Source organism: Periplaneta americana, chromosome 11, assembly GCF_040183065.1.
Source record: "Periplaneta americana isolate PAMFEO1 chromosome 11, P.americana_PAMFEO1_priV1, whole genome shotgun sequence".
In the NCBI taxonomy this organism is placed as follows: domain Eukaryota; kingdom Metazoa; phylum Arthropoda; class Insecta; order Blattodea; family Blattidae; genus Periplaneta; species Periplaneta americana.
Window position 1 is genome coordinate 120,421,266 of NC_091127.1, and position 15,799 is coordinate 120,437,064.

The following is a 15,799-nucleotide window of genomic DNA, read 5'->3' on the forward strand; positions in this document are numbered from 1 at the left end:
TAATTTGTGAATTTTCTCCTAACATATTCACGTCATCTGCATAGACAAGCAGCTGATGTAACCCATTCATTTCCAAACCCTTTCTGTTATCCTGGACATTTCTAATGGTATATTCTAGAACAAAGTCAAAAAGTAAAAGTGATGTTGCATCTCCTTGCTTTAGCTGGCAGTGAATTGGAAAAGCATCTGACAGAAACTGGCCTATAAGGACTCACTATAACAATCGTACAGGAAAAAAATGAAAATATTTCTCAAATGTGACAACGAATGGCTCACACTGCACGTCTTTTACGGAGAGATCAGACATGAGGTCACGACTTCGAGGTCAACCAAGTTCCACATGCTGTTCATTAATACCTGTGGCATACAGCAATGAAATTATAACGCAAAGAGATTTTTGAAATCCTGGGGGAAGTAGAAAATATATGCATAATCATAACTGCTGTAGGTGGTAACTCACGTCATATCGCATTGATAGGTAGCAGTGTCATTGACTTCGATGGGTACAGTCAAATGGGGATACTTTGACTATCAGGGAAACTTTGATCAAAATGCATATAATGTTTTTAGGCATATGCTATATCCTTGAAAACCAATGTAGCTGACTTTTTTTGCTGTAGAAGTTTTAGTATAATCCTCTAGATGGCAGAACACAGCAACTATTGATCTTCACACAGATGTCACTTGTAGTGAACCATGTGGCATACGATTCAGGCATGAAAAATATTATATGAAAAAAATCCATCTGTCGCCAAGAAACAAGAAGTCATCCAGCTGTGTATTTGTGTCAGGTAAGTACAGAAATTATTGCTTTCTCTCTGCTAGATGTAAATTTTATATACAATTTTTCACTAACTGTTATTTTTAAATTAAACTTATGCATGTACATTTTTTTAAGGTTATGTGGCTACTTTGACTGGGTGGTCAAGGTATCCCTGTCAGTCAAAGTTATATCTTTCTTCTTCTAGGTTAATATATTAATATCGGACGGACACAAATTTAAACCTGGCTCCTGCGTCTCGCAGTTATGCACAGTATACACAAGAAAATCTTGATGCTGCAATCTCAGATATTAATAAAGGTAAACCTATTATAACAAACAGAAAAAGTGAGACTGACCATGTTAAATAAATATTTTATAGGAACATTATATATATTTATTCAAAGCTATGTTCCCTTCATCTTTTCAAGGTCACATGTTAATCACAAAAGCATCAAAATACTATAAAATTGCCAAAGGGATTCTCATCAACGAAATAAAAAAGGATGGAGGCACAGTTGGACGCCCTTTGGTATTTTTTTAAATAGAAGAGAGATCCATGGCTCGTCATGTGCTTACTGTTGCTCAGTGGGATTTCCTTTTCACAATCAAGACTTGCGATATCTTGCAAAAATGTACCTTGATAACTGTGGTCGAACCATTCCTCAGTTTGGGCATAACTTTCCAAGCAGTGAGTGGGCATGGCACTGTCTTCAGAAACACAAAAGGGACTTATCACAAAGATTCTGCTAAAATCTGAAGAAATCGAAAGCTGCTGTAACACCTTAAGTCATGACTGATATTTCAACCATCTGCAGGAAACCCTACAGGAAACTAAATCTTGCACACGACCCTGCTGTGAAAGATGCATCTTCAAATGAGGAGTCAAATATGCAGAACGCATAAAAGAATCATCCAAGACCAGTATATCTCTGATATAGGCTACTGTACCTCTGCTGCAGGCAAGCTGTTACCACCTTATGTTGTCTATAAGTCAGGGCACCTATGGCAGACTTGGATGGAAGGAGGTCCACCATTCACAAGATACAGGCCTAATAGGAATCTGAGTGGTTGGTTTGATTCCGTAGTGTTTAAGGATTAGTTTAAGAATTTGATCCTGCCACACACCAGAAACTTTGATGGGCGAATTGTTCTCATAGGAGATAATTTGTCAGGCCATTTCACTCCTGATATAATATCACTGGCAGAAACAAATAATGTTTTGTTTTGTTTGTATTCCCCTAAACCAGTGGTCGTCAGCACTCGCTAAAATGTACAAAGGGTAAGCGGAGCCATCCCATGTGCCCCGTTGTGCAGCAGGAAGAGGTAGAGAGCATACCCACTAGCAGCTAGGAGTGCACCATGGTGCAATGTGTTGTCCACGGGTAAGAGACGCTAGCCCCAGGGTGCTCTGTGCTGACGACCACTGCCCTAAACACTACGCATATAACTCAGCATCTGGAATTTCCTTTTATGCGGAAAACATTACATCAACGGAAAGGATCCAATCAGAAAAGATCCCAGATACTGTCAAAAGAAATTTTTTCCAAATTGCTGAAATCCCTCCACGAAAACGTTTATCAAGATGGTGTTTCTGACATCATTAGTGGATTCAAGAAATGTGACATTCCTTCTTTAAAGCAGACAATGCTACCATTGATCTTACTCAGGTGGAACGGCGACTGCATAACCCTGATCATCTTAAGTGAGTTTTCCAATTTATTCCAGAGAAGACTGAACAGTACAATCTTAACTGAATCAAAACTTAATAACATTATGTCATAGACATTATATAGGCCTAAACTTGTCAGTTAAATTTTATCCTTTTTTATTTTTTGCATTTTTGTTCTGATATTATTAATATTGAATATGTTGCATGATTTATATAATAATATTGTAATTTTGAGTCTTAATGTGTGTCATAATGTTTTACTTGTTAAAATGCATTGATAATGTAATATATTTCCCAGATAACTCATTTTTATTCTCTTTCTTGAAATAAGTTTTTAGATGGTCAATGAATCCCAAATGAAAGGATACTTTGACCAGGTCATAAATACCAGAATTACTGCTCATGAGAGTTTCAGAATGAAATACAGTATTACCTTTAGTTATAACAACCATATGCCCAACATAAAGACTAAAATATGGAATAAGAATCTCCAGAATTCTCTGAACTTTTTAATTTTCTTCAAAAATTGGTCAAAGTATCACTGTTTGACGGTACCGTAATTATTATAGAGCCGAAGGATATGCATTAAAAAGTGGCAAAATATGCATGTACGCCCTTAAAAATCAGAATACAGGCATTAAAAACAATAACATATGCACTATTCTATTTTAAACAGTTTACTTTAATTTACCGTTCGCGTAATTAATACCTACAGAATATTATCTCTTATACTTTTTTAAATTTGCATTGAAATTGGAATGAACAACTACATTATACATTTACAAATAAGGCGATAAAGTTATGCTATTGTACACAAGAAACGTCAAGATCTGTGAAATTGGAGAAGCAATAAACTAGGCTACATATTTTTCCAAATTTTCTGTTGTCGAAAATAATGTTTTTATAAGAATAGGGAAATAAAAAACTGAAAGGTTTCTTCCTTTCTCTCTCTCTCTCTTTTTTTTTTTTTTGTTTTTTTTTGGGGGGGGGGGGCAATGGGAGGGTAGTCTCGTCCCTACTCTACACCAGTATGGCTCATAGATGTCGATAGTGTTGAGAAGCATAAACGAGTTAGAGATATTCAAAGTGCACCAAAAGCGGTGGGTACAACTTTATATATGTCCAGAACAATGAGCTTAATAACAGTACTTGTTCACTGTGGTGGCATCATTTGTGTTTTGTCAGATGCAATAAGTTTAATAAAATTGAAAATTGGCTACACTGCCTCAATTTCACATTGCAATTTTCTATTTTTTTTTTTTTTATATTATTTTGAGGACCGATTGATAAAAACCAACAAATATGTATTTATATGTACAAACAACGAAAATATGCACTATAAAATCCTATCGTTTGATTGTAAATCTTTTGAAACACATGTAAATAACGGTAGCATATGATTTTAACTAAGGATTAAAGCATGCAAACATACTCAAATTCTCACATTTATTATTATTTACTGCAGCTGACGGCACGTTTTCTCGACAAAATCTATTCAGAACTCATTGATTTGACTTGAGGAATATGTACAAACTATTAAAATTGAGCGGAAAGCAGTAATAAACAACTCTAACCTTGCCAGAGTCCTCGATTTTCTGTCACTTAGCTATTCTCTCACCTAACCCACTCTAACCTTGTCACATTCCTCGTACTTACGTAACTTAACTATATCCTCATCTAACAAAACATAACCTACAACTCGTAATATTTACGGACATAAAATTGGAATTTGAAGTTATTTCATTGTCGTAAACTCATTACCGGTAGTGTGAGAAAAGGGAAGAGGACAGAAATGATTTTTGTATGCACTACAGTGAACATCTGGCAGAATTTATCATAATTATTGTATTTTAACGGCATGTGGATTAACCATGTTTCGTCATGTATAGTGATGGTGGAGATAGTGTTCCACTATATTTTATCCTTCGCAGGCGTTAGACTTGTTCGTTATTGCTTTCCGCTCAATTTTAGTAGTTTGTACATATTCCCTAAGTTAAATCAAGGAATTCTGAATAAATTTTGTAGAGAAAACGCGCAGTTAGCTACAGTAAATAAATACTCATAGATAAGGTCTGTTTGTACAACAGTTTCCGACAGTTTCCAACTGTCATGAGCATGTGCACATCGACTTTTCTGCTTGTAAATGCCAAGTGTGCATGCTCATGACAGTTGCAAACTGTCGAAAACGCTGTACGAACAAATAGCATTAGAGTGTGAAGACAGACCGCATATTCTCATTTCGTCTTGTCGCATCTTGTTCTGTGGATTAATATGTACTCAGCTCATCTTTTGAGCATGGCAATCCTAAAATGGACCGTTACCCGTATATACAGATACCGAATTAAACAATGAGCAGTCATGGTAGCAGTTCTCCTCTATGTAGGCAACAAGTTTCGCAAGACTGTCCACAAGTAGCAAACATTTAGGTGCTCTTGTTTACTGCACATGCGCAATGCGTTGTATCTGGAACTTAGTAAAATTAGGTGGCCCAAATTTTGTTTCTGGGTCTGTACTTAATAACTAGTCCTCTCATGAAGCTGTATCAACTACATACGTAAGAAATTAAAATATTAAGATTATTAGACCTTTATCCTTTCTTTCAGACACAGACCAATTAAAATAAGAGAGAAAAATACTCGAACTTCGGTTTGTTGCCCTCGGGCGCAGGTTCGATCCCCACTTGGGCTGATTACCTGGTTGGGTTTTTTCCGAGGTTTTCCCCAACCGTAAGATGAATTCCAGGTAATCTATGGAGAATCCTCGGCCTCATCTCGCCAAATACCATCTCGCTATCACCAATCTCATCGACGCTAAAGAACCTCGTAGTTGATACAGCGTCGTTAAATAACCAACTAAACTAATCATGATTCCATAATCAAAACTAAAGGTGAGGACGTAACTTCAGTCGAGTAATAAAAAATTGAACTACAGGAAAGTAGAAACATTTATTCTACCATAATTAAGCAACTTTTGGCATCTTTAGAGGCAGTGGCTCTTATTTCACAACAGAATTCTCAGTGTCTCTCATGAATTGTAAGCAAAATGTCGTTGAATATCCCAGTGCCTGTCTTAATCATTCACAAGAAAAGATATATTTGAAATGTACTTATTGCTGAGACTTCCTCTAGAAAGAGGAAGCTTTGAAGAAACAGTTCATTATTTTTCTTCAAATATAAATGGGTAATTCCATGCAAAACAGTATGACGCAAAACACTGATATCTCCAAATTTGTTAAAAATTGCACATTCAACTCTTTATGTTATATATATATATATTAATCATGTACAAAATTATGTTTGCGGCACCTATCGTTTAAATGTTATGGGCAGTTAAAATAATTTGATTTGAGCACATAGGCATATTTTCAATGTTTTTTCTGACCATAAGAATAATTACAAAAATTTTTTTAAAGATATCTTTAGATAGCTTAAAAAAGAGGTTATTAAGATACTATAATTCAGTGCAGCTCTGAAATTTGTGTTTAAAGAAGTTTAAAAATACATTTTAGAAAACGCCATTACATTAAATCGAATATTTCAATTCACATAAAAAAATATATGATAATTTACAGAGCATTTTCATTAGTCTGTCAAATTTTCATAATGGCGTCTTCAAACGTAAGGAAGTTATAAATTAAAACAACTCACCGCGTAAAGGGTGATCTATGCCGCTGCGCCATGAGCCGTCACTGCTGCTGGCCACTGCAAGAAATGTCTCCGCGTTGACGACCGGTGCAAGTCACACGTCTGATTTCAACTAGTTTCAGTACTTCAGGTGAAGCAGAATAGGTTTTATTGCTAACTTTCCATTAACTGGAACCACACAGTGAACACTTCTTGTTCCGGGAACAGTCTTGAGGCTGGCAAATCTTTGAGGATTTAGATTTGTAACTACTTCTACAACTATATTATTTCAATGTACTGAAGTACATATGATATTTCCTTGCAGATATTCTACGTCATCATACGATGAAAGAGTAATGGGACGGAGAAAAATTCTCTCCGGCGCCGGGATTTGAACCTGGGTTTTCAGCTCTACGTGCTGATGCTTTATCCACTAAGCCACACCGGATACAACCCCGGTGTCGGGCAGAATTGTCTCTGATTGAGTTCCAACTCTTGGGTTCCCTCTAGTGGCCGCCCTCTGCACTACATCATAGATGTCTATGAACATAGGACCAAAGTCCACACATGTGCTGAGGTGCACTCGTTATGAGTGACTAGTTGGCCAGGATCCGACGGAATAAGCGCCGTCTTAAATCACTTCGTGGCTTAGTGGATAAAGCATCAGCACGTAGAGCTGAAAACCCGGGTTCAAATCCCGGCACCGGAGAGAATTTTTCTCTGTTCCATTACTCTTTCATCGTACTTCTACAACACTACAGATGACTCCAACTTTTCGTCTTTAATTTAGGCATATTGAACACTTACAACTTACAATGACAGAACAGAACAAAATCACCCTCTAAACTGAATGGGAAAAGTTGCGCTGAGATTAACACAGTCCAAGAAAATAAATCCCCACGTGAAAGCTATTAGAGAGGATGTCGTAACATCTGGCAGTCATGTCAATCACTAAGGCACTGTTCGTAACAAATATGTGGACTTCCTTAACTCCCAAATATAAACTTGAAATTGATATCATGATCTCGGTGGTTCTTGAAGAATTTATATTTATTGGTTTTCATTGCAGAACTTATGTAGCGATTAGTTCGCCACAATATCACGAACATGCAGTATTCACTTCAACAGCAATAATGGCAAAATAGAACAGCTCTTTTGGAATGAGTATAATTACATATACTATTAAACACGATACATTTATATTTTGTCATTCTATGCCATTAATTGTTTATGTTATTTGTGTTTAGACAGTCTTTTAATTGTTAATTGTAAAAATATAATGGTAATACTATAATAGTAGCAATAATAATGTTACTGTATACCTGAAGCATTCATTTCATGAGATATTTCTTCCCAAAGCCAGTCAATAGTATCTCTTTTAGCATGTTCTTTTAATTTAAACTCAAATAATTGTATATTGCAGGTCTTGTCTGAAGCAGAATAACAAGTTTGTATCTAATTCCACTGTAGAGTACTGGTGCAAGACAAAGACACTGAATTCAAATTAATCTGAATCTCCTCCCAATACTCGACAATGCTGATAATTATAATACAAAATAATGAAAGCAGAAGTACGCGCATGCAGACACTGGACTGTCTCCAGTTTCCTCGAGACGAGACATAATTCTAGGCACCTTCATTGTTTTCCCTCAGACAGTCTCTGAGAGCCTGAGACAAGCGTCTCTTCCTATGTGCCTGCCTACCTATCTAACTTAATCCTCGAGTCGGTCTCTTCCTGTGTGCGCCAAGCCTAAGCACGCGTGTGGATCTCTGATAACAGCGTGTGGCGTAATACATGGCATGCGACTATGAACCTTAACAGCAAGATTTCCAATTCTAGTTTATTTAATATTTCCCAAAGTTTTAGAAGTGACATCATAATTTTTTTGAAATCGATAAAAAAATTGTTTGTCTCACAGTAAAAAATATAACATAGAATAAAAAAATATGCGATTTGAAAATATTATCATTTCCTTATTTTACTGTAAGTTTTAATACATACTCGAAGTAAAAATCGATGATAACTCAAAAGTAAATGTAAATATATATAGTCAGCATTATATTGGGACAATTTTTACGTTGATACAATGAAGCATGTCATTTTAATAATATTTTTAACAATAGTCTACATATTAACTCCCCGAATATTTCACCCTTCATTACCTTTCAACCATTGATGATATGAGGTTCATATTAGGCCATTTAACTACTTATTATTATGACATTCGTTTATTAGAATATTGGAAAAATCCAGAACTTGACGTTACAAAACTTAAAATTTTATATGGAATGACCCAAATGGATTTGTCCTGGATGAAGATAATTTCTTTGATGAAATTTCTTGCTTGAAGAAATATGTAACTTCAGATTGGACTGGAATTTTTAAAATTTTTTTATAAGAAGATGATTCCCTGTGCACAACTCCAGAAGTTAATTGAACTTTCTCTGTGTCCTGGAAGTAATGCTTCAGTGGAGAATTCCTTCACTGAATATGATGTGGACATCCCAAAAATACAGAATCAGTTTAGAAACTGGTCATGCCATGCTTGCTATCTTCACCAACTTCAACATGACCTGTCAGGAATTTGCTGAAAAATTGGGACATAGAAAAGTCATGCTTAAAAAAATTTGCTCTTATTGGAAGAAAAAAAAAGTTTATATCTGTCCCCAAAAATTGTGGAAAAAAAAAAAAAAAAATCTGGTAACCTTCTACATGTCTTTTAGTTTTGTTGTTGTTGTTTTCTAATGCCAGGCGTTTGACAACAAAGTCATTTGACCTCTTGCACTCCAATATTTTTCAAAGATATTATCATGGCCAGCCACTGAAGCAGAGATTTTGAGGTGTTCCGAATCCATTTCTTGGTTTGAGTTGCACAATGGGCAGTTAGGGGACTGAGTTGCACAATGGGCAGTTAGGGGACTGATATATTCCAATTCTATGCAGGTGTTTGGCCAAACAATCATGGCCTGTTGCCAATCTAAATGCAGCTACAGACGATTTTCGTGGTAAATCGGGAATTAACTGTGGATTTTGATGCAGGGAGTTCCATTTTTTCCCCTGAGATTGTGTTATCAAATTTTGTTTGTTAAAGTCTAAGTATGTAGATTTAACAAATCTTTTCACAGAGTAAAACGTAGATTTAGTAACAGGTCTGTAAGTAGCAGTGCTGCTCTTCTTTGCTAAAGCATCCACATTCTCGTTTCCCAGGATTCCACAATGGGATGGTATCCATTGGAATACAATTCTTTTATTGAGTGATATTAATTGAGAGAGCATTTTAGTTATTTCTGCTGTTTGAGATGAAGGTGTGTGTTTAGAGACTATTGATAGAATAGCTGCTTTGGAGTCTGACAATATAACTGCATTCTTAAATTTATTGATGTGGCATAGAAGATTCCTGAGACTTTCACTTATTGCAATGATTGCACCATCAAAACTTGTTGTTCCATATCCAAGAGATCTATAAAGTGAGAAGAGACACCTTGTAACACCTGCATCGGACCTTGTTCTCTGGAGATCAAGGATCCATCGGTGTATAAATGAAGCCAGTTTTGTGGAGGGTACCTAATATTAATTATCTCTAAAGACAATTGTTTCAGTATTTCAGTGTTTACTTCTGATTTCAGTATTTCTTCTGTTAAATTTAGATTATATTCTATATTTAATAGAGTTAAAGTGTTTGGTTTAATTTGTAAGTTTTCTTTTAAATTCGGGATATTGATTTTCTGTTTTAATTCTTGAACAATGGATATGAAACTTTTTTGAGTTTTCAATCTACATAGAGGACTGTATGAATGCCAAATGTTTCCTGGTAATCTGATAAGTTATTCATAATGAATCAGTGCTTTTTCTTCTATTGTCATTTTGATGCTGTTAATATTAGTGAGGAATCTCATAGAATCTTTTGGAGTTGTTTTGATTCCACCAGTAATGAGTCTGAGAGCTTGTTTTTGAACATATTCTATTTCGTTTATGAAAGGTGAAGTAATTAAAATTTCTCCACAGTATGTCAGCACTGGCTGTATAAACATTTTATATGTGGTATTCAAAGTATTCCTAGAGCATCCCCATTTCTTTCCTGCTAGTCTTTTTAGAAGGGAGAATCTTTTACGAGCTTTTTCAGAAATGTATTTCAAATGGTTGCTCCATGTTAACTTACTATCGAAAATAACTCCAAGATAATTGGATTCATAAGTCCTAGGAAGGTGTTGGCCATTGTATTGGATATTGAATTCTCTTTCTTTTTTACCAAGTGAAAATATTTGGTAGTTACTTTTGCTTAAATTGAGTGTCATCAAATTTGATGTATTCCATTCTGTAGTTGATTTAGAGCTTTAAGAGCAGAATTTTGAATTTTGTCTCTATGTCTGTAAGATCCGGAAGTCCACAAAACTATATCATCTGCAAATAGTGCTGGTTTCATGTCTGATTCCTCTAATAGGGAGGATAAGTCATTTATATAAATATTGAATAAAGTTGTGCTGAGGACAGCACGCTGAGATAGACTTCGATATGTTTGTCTGTAACTAGAAAGTGAGTTATTGAATTTAGCGGCAATAAATCTTTGACTAAGGAATTCTCATATCCATCTGAACATATTGCTGGAGATACCTAATTTCTGGAGTTTTAGTAATAATATATTTCTCCAGAGTCATATGTTAACTGAAAGTCAATAAATATTGCCAAGGTATCTTCTTTCTTGTTAAAACTGTCTTTTATTTCTTGGCCGAGGTGTATGACTTGTTCATTGGTAGAGTGTAGTTGTCGAAAGCCGTCTTGGTGATAAAAGATTTTGAGATTCTAAATACCAAGTTAATCTGTTGGAGATCATGGACTCCATGGTTTTTGCTATCATGCTTAATAGTGCTATTGGTCGATAACTATTAACATCATGAGCAGGTTTCCCTTTTTTGTGAATTGGTACAATGCACAGTGGGACGGATTGCGATTCTAGCTGGAACAAAATCAAATATTAATAAATTCCTTTCGAATCGTTGAAAATAGCAAGATGAAGGTAAATTATTATGACATTTGATGAAATATTTGTATGAGGATTATTATTTTAGTATAGAATGCCTATTTGTTAAAAAAAATCATACAGTAATAGAAAATGCATACAACTAATGTGAATAAAAAATTACAGTAAACAGAAATTATTTCACAGACTACTATGAAGAGAAAATTAATACATATTAGTAAATTTTATGACTCATGTTTAGAAATCTGAAGCGTCTGTTGTATCTCCAGGAGTGTCGGGTCCGCTAGCGCTACTATCGTCCTCATCTTGGGGTTGCAGTTGAGCACTCGCGCTGGTACTTGTAGCATTTTAATTACCTCAACTTACAGTTTTGATTTTCTTGAATTTGGATGTCGATTGATCTGAGATATGATGGGATCAGAAGATACTAACGACATGTGTAGGACATCATCTAAATTTCTCTCACGAGAACACTTCCTAGTGTGATCTAACCTGTACTTTCGTAAATCTTTGTGTCTTGCCTCTTGAGCATCTTCAGATAACATTCCAATAGAAATTATCGCAGTTTCTGCAATTTTTCCTCCATGTATCAGTATTTTATGCACGCTGGATGGCATGTAGTACCATGGATATAATTGTACAGTAGTTGCAAAAAAACCGGACTGGCCCTTGTAGCTGATTTTAGAGCCTTGTTCACTCAGAGCATGATAGACTGGTAACTAAAACTTTCATGGTTCGAATCCTGCCTGGGAAGGAAACTCTTTTTCGTTCCTTATTCAAATTTATTCCCAATACTTTTCGATTGCAGCGATATTTTACTACTTAATTAACTTAACATGAATTTTACCAGCAATCGAAAAGTATTCGGAATAAATTTGAATAAGGAACAAAAAACAGTTTCCTTCCCAGGCAGGACTCGAACCACGAAAGTCTTAGTTACCAGTCTATCGTGCTCTGGAGTGAACAAGGCTCTGAAATCAGCTACAAGGGTCGGTCCGGTTTTTTTGCCATTACTGTACATATAAATGGGCTGTGTCATTGGTGTACTTCTGAAACGCCTCAATATACTGTATACTGAATATCCACATGAAATGGTGCATAACATTGCAGAAAATCTGTGAATGAGGTCTTACTAATGCCCATAATATTAGCTGTAATATGTGGGTTTTCAAAAAACCGACGTGCAGTATTGTCATCATTTGATGTCCCAGGACCAGCATGTTTCGGCTTGTCAATAAGAAGCCCTAATTGAGAGCGAAATATAGAAATAATCTCCTCTTTTTTAGCTGCAAAAATATCTTTGTTGTTGCCTCTGACCCGCCAAGAACAATGTTTTTAAAGAAAATAATCCTTTTCACGGTGTCACTGCATCCAACGTCTGTTACAATTACTTCGAATATTTTTCAAAATATTACGAATGCACTTCTCGCTATTAGAATCACATGTTTCAATACATGATTTGTTCAAAACATATCTATATAGTTCATCTAAGTCGCCACTTTTATTGGCAAATATTGGAAATAGATCACGGCGCGAAATCACCGGTAGCGGTTTCGAGTCTGAAAAAAAATTAACCACATCCAGAGCGGTCAGTAGGAGCAAATGAAACTAGGTTAGTCTTTAAGTGCACACTTAAACCTACATTCTGACGTAAAAATAAATGTGACTCTATGTGACTCTGCTATTATAAGTCAACGTTTACTTTGATAAATAGTTTTAAAAAATCGCATTTGCCGCCCTTCAGTGAACATGCCGTTTCTAAAAATTCAACGTTATTATTGACATAAAATTTATATAATAATTATCTACCAACCTTGTTCTTCATTTTCCATTTCAGAATCACAAAATGTTTCACTTCCAGAACACAGAAAACAAGCTTGCTTCTTACACTATTTCTGCGTGACTGAGCAATAAAACTGGTTATGGAGGGCAATCCTCGTCAACATCATTGTGTGACGTCCTTATGTTTAGTATCAAAGCTTCTTTCTCATAGATAAGCATTCTGTGATTCATTAGCAACAACAACGCATAAAAATGAAAACATGTGAAAATTGATTTTGTTCCGGCTAGAATCGCAATCCCGCAATCCGTCCCACTGTGCAATGACTGCTTTTTTCCAAGCTGCAGGAATTGAGGTGTTCCACGATAAATTGAAAATGGATAAAAGTACAGACTTGGCTTTTTCCCCCATATGTTTAAAAAAATTCGGAATTAATGTTGTCGGGGCCAGGAGATTTCTTGGTTTTTAAATTTTGTATAGCTATAGTTAATTCTTTGGAAGTAAAATTTTGATGAAATATTTCAGGTTTTGTATTAGTAATATTGTTTTTATTATTTTTATGTAATTGTCTTTTGATTCTTGTAGTTTTGTAATTATAGCATTTACAATTTATATTTCATTTTTTTTTAATTTTACAATAAAAATTATTATTCGGAGTAAAAACAAACTTATACAAAACCAATACTTGAAACTGATCTAGGACATGGTGCTGTATCCGCAAAATTTCATAAAGATTGGCTAGTTTATTAACGCTTGCAAAGACAAACAATATGCATGTTTCGAATACATGTGATTTGACCAACGAAATACAAGCAAGTCTGGATAAACTTTAATTGACAAATACTGACTCCTCTGATCAAACATACCATCTTTACGAAAACTTCTATGTTGCCTTAGAAAGGAAAGGGAGTCATTCTATACAAAAAAAATATACACCTGGTAATAAGTGGCTATCTAGACCGAATGGATTGACCAGCACTGAATGAAAGGACACTATTAAGATGACTGCCAATGTATGCCCAATATGTGCTCTACCAGGTAGGTCTCAGAATGGAACCCACTGCCGACATTGTCAGAGTGAGAAAGAAACACTTGCTCACATTCTGGGAGCCTGTCCTCATGGAGGAATAGTAGTCACAAGATTCGATCTCTCCTAGCTTCGGTTCTACTACCAAGTAGAAGAGGAGGTTCATAGTTTGTCCACAAATGGATCTACAAGGTGTATTGACATCATCACTATTCCGAAAAGATCAACAAGCGGATTCATAATTGACCCAACTGTAAGGATGGAAACATACGAAAATCAACTTGCTGAGTACATCAGGAAAAATGCGATATATACAACCTCACTATACCATATTATAAGGAGAAATATCATCTAACATCGATTCAAGTTATTGGATTACTTGTTGGGGCTAGAGGGACCATGACAAAAAGATTCGCGCATTTTTGCAAGCAGTTTGGTCTAGGACAAACTCTTGTTATGAAATATCTCTGTCTGCAGTAAAGGGATTATAAAAACCCTAAGAAACCATCTCTGAACTTCAATAGACTGATCTCTTTTCTATTGTGATCTGCTCACTCTTAAGTTGGGTCCTGCAACTAGTGCTGAATAAATGACTGCAACCCCTTGATGTGATGGATACTGGGAAGAATTGATGTTCCTACTGGTATCAGTTGTTTAATAATTTTCAGTTATTTGTAATTGTATTATATTCTTTCTTTTTCCCCCTTTGCCATTGTTTTCTCTTTTCTATTATATTTGTTTACCTTTCATTTTATCTTTTTCATATAATTTTATGGTAAGCTTTGTCTTTTAAACAGCCTCCATGTGGAGGAAGCTGAATAAGTGAAGTTTATTCAAAATAATATAAAATACAGGGCAGCATCTGTACACACTATAATTATTTTATTCACAGTTGGGTGTAAATTTTTGCATTCAGTTAGTAAGAAGTAGTGGTGTCATTCAGCCAGGTTGCTTGAAACACTTGTTAAATTCGTCGTAGTTCGCAGAACCGATTGTTAAATCTGTTAAATTAAAAAAAAATACTTTCTTTATAGAAAGAAAGAACATTAATTTAACAAGAAATGCTCCTACTTCTTATATTTCAATAACACCACTCCTAAATGCAGAAATACAGCTCGAAGCCATAATAAAAAATATATTCTTACATTGTTATTTCTTGTCCAATTGTGTATTGCATTATGCTATGAAGTCAGTTCTGTGAACCACTTTGAGTCATTCATTGACAAAATATACTGCTTTTATCATACTTTCAACAAAGAATAAAGGAATCAAAGAATAATTTCCAAGATTTAGAAACAGATGTCCCGAAAATTGGATGTGTGTTTGTACCTCGATGGGTGACATATAATACCAGAGCTATGAAAAGTATGCTAAGCTTGTTCAGTTCTATATGCTTTCTCAAATAACAATCATAAAATAATTAAGAAAAAAATGGTGGAATATAAATTTGGTCTTAGACACACATACTAGAAGAACTTCCTTCACTATTGTTAGCATTACAGAGTAAGGAGGTAACATTAATGGAATCCGATCGCCTGATTAGGTAGGAGGTGTATAAGAGTATGCACTGCAATGTGAAGTATGAAAAGCTTCCAACCATAATTAGGGAATTAAAAGATTATAAAAGCATTAAAGTTGTTTATAACAACAAAGATAAGAAAGGGAATAGCTGATTCAAAGTGTTATTTTTCATAACATGAACAGCAGATTGTTAAATTTAATAATGAGGATGAATCATATACAAATCTGCTACGGATGTTCAATGCACTGCACCCCACAAAGTGGCCAGCAGAGATTATTTTTCCTTGGAGGGATGGAGAAGACAAATTTAATTATATGAGTTGTGTAAGTTACTGAAGCACACCATACCTGTGAATGATTTTAGAGACTTGGTTGAAAAAAGAGACATTGATTTCTGAAAGATATATACATACTCTAATTCTTAACATACTCCAAAT

At 35.1% G+C, this 15,799-nt stretch overlaps 1 long non-coding RNA gene across 1 annotated transcript; it reads left to right on the forward strand.

Moving 5' to 3' along the window:
- Nucleotides 1-598: 598 nt before the first annotated feature.
- On the forward strand, nt 599-2,659 carry LOC138708629 (uncharacterized). Its single transcript, XR_011334736.1, has 3 exons — nt 599-791; nt 969-1,081; nt 1,192-2,659. It is a non-coding gene; the product is annotated as an uncharacterized lncRNA (long non-coding RNA).
- The last annotated feature ends 13,140 nt before the right edge of the window (nt 2,660-15,799 follow it).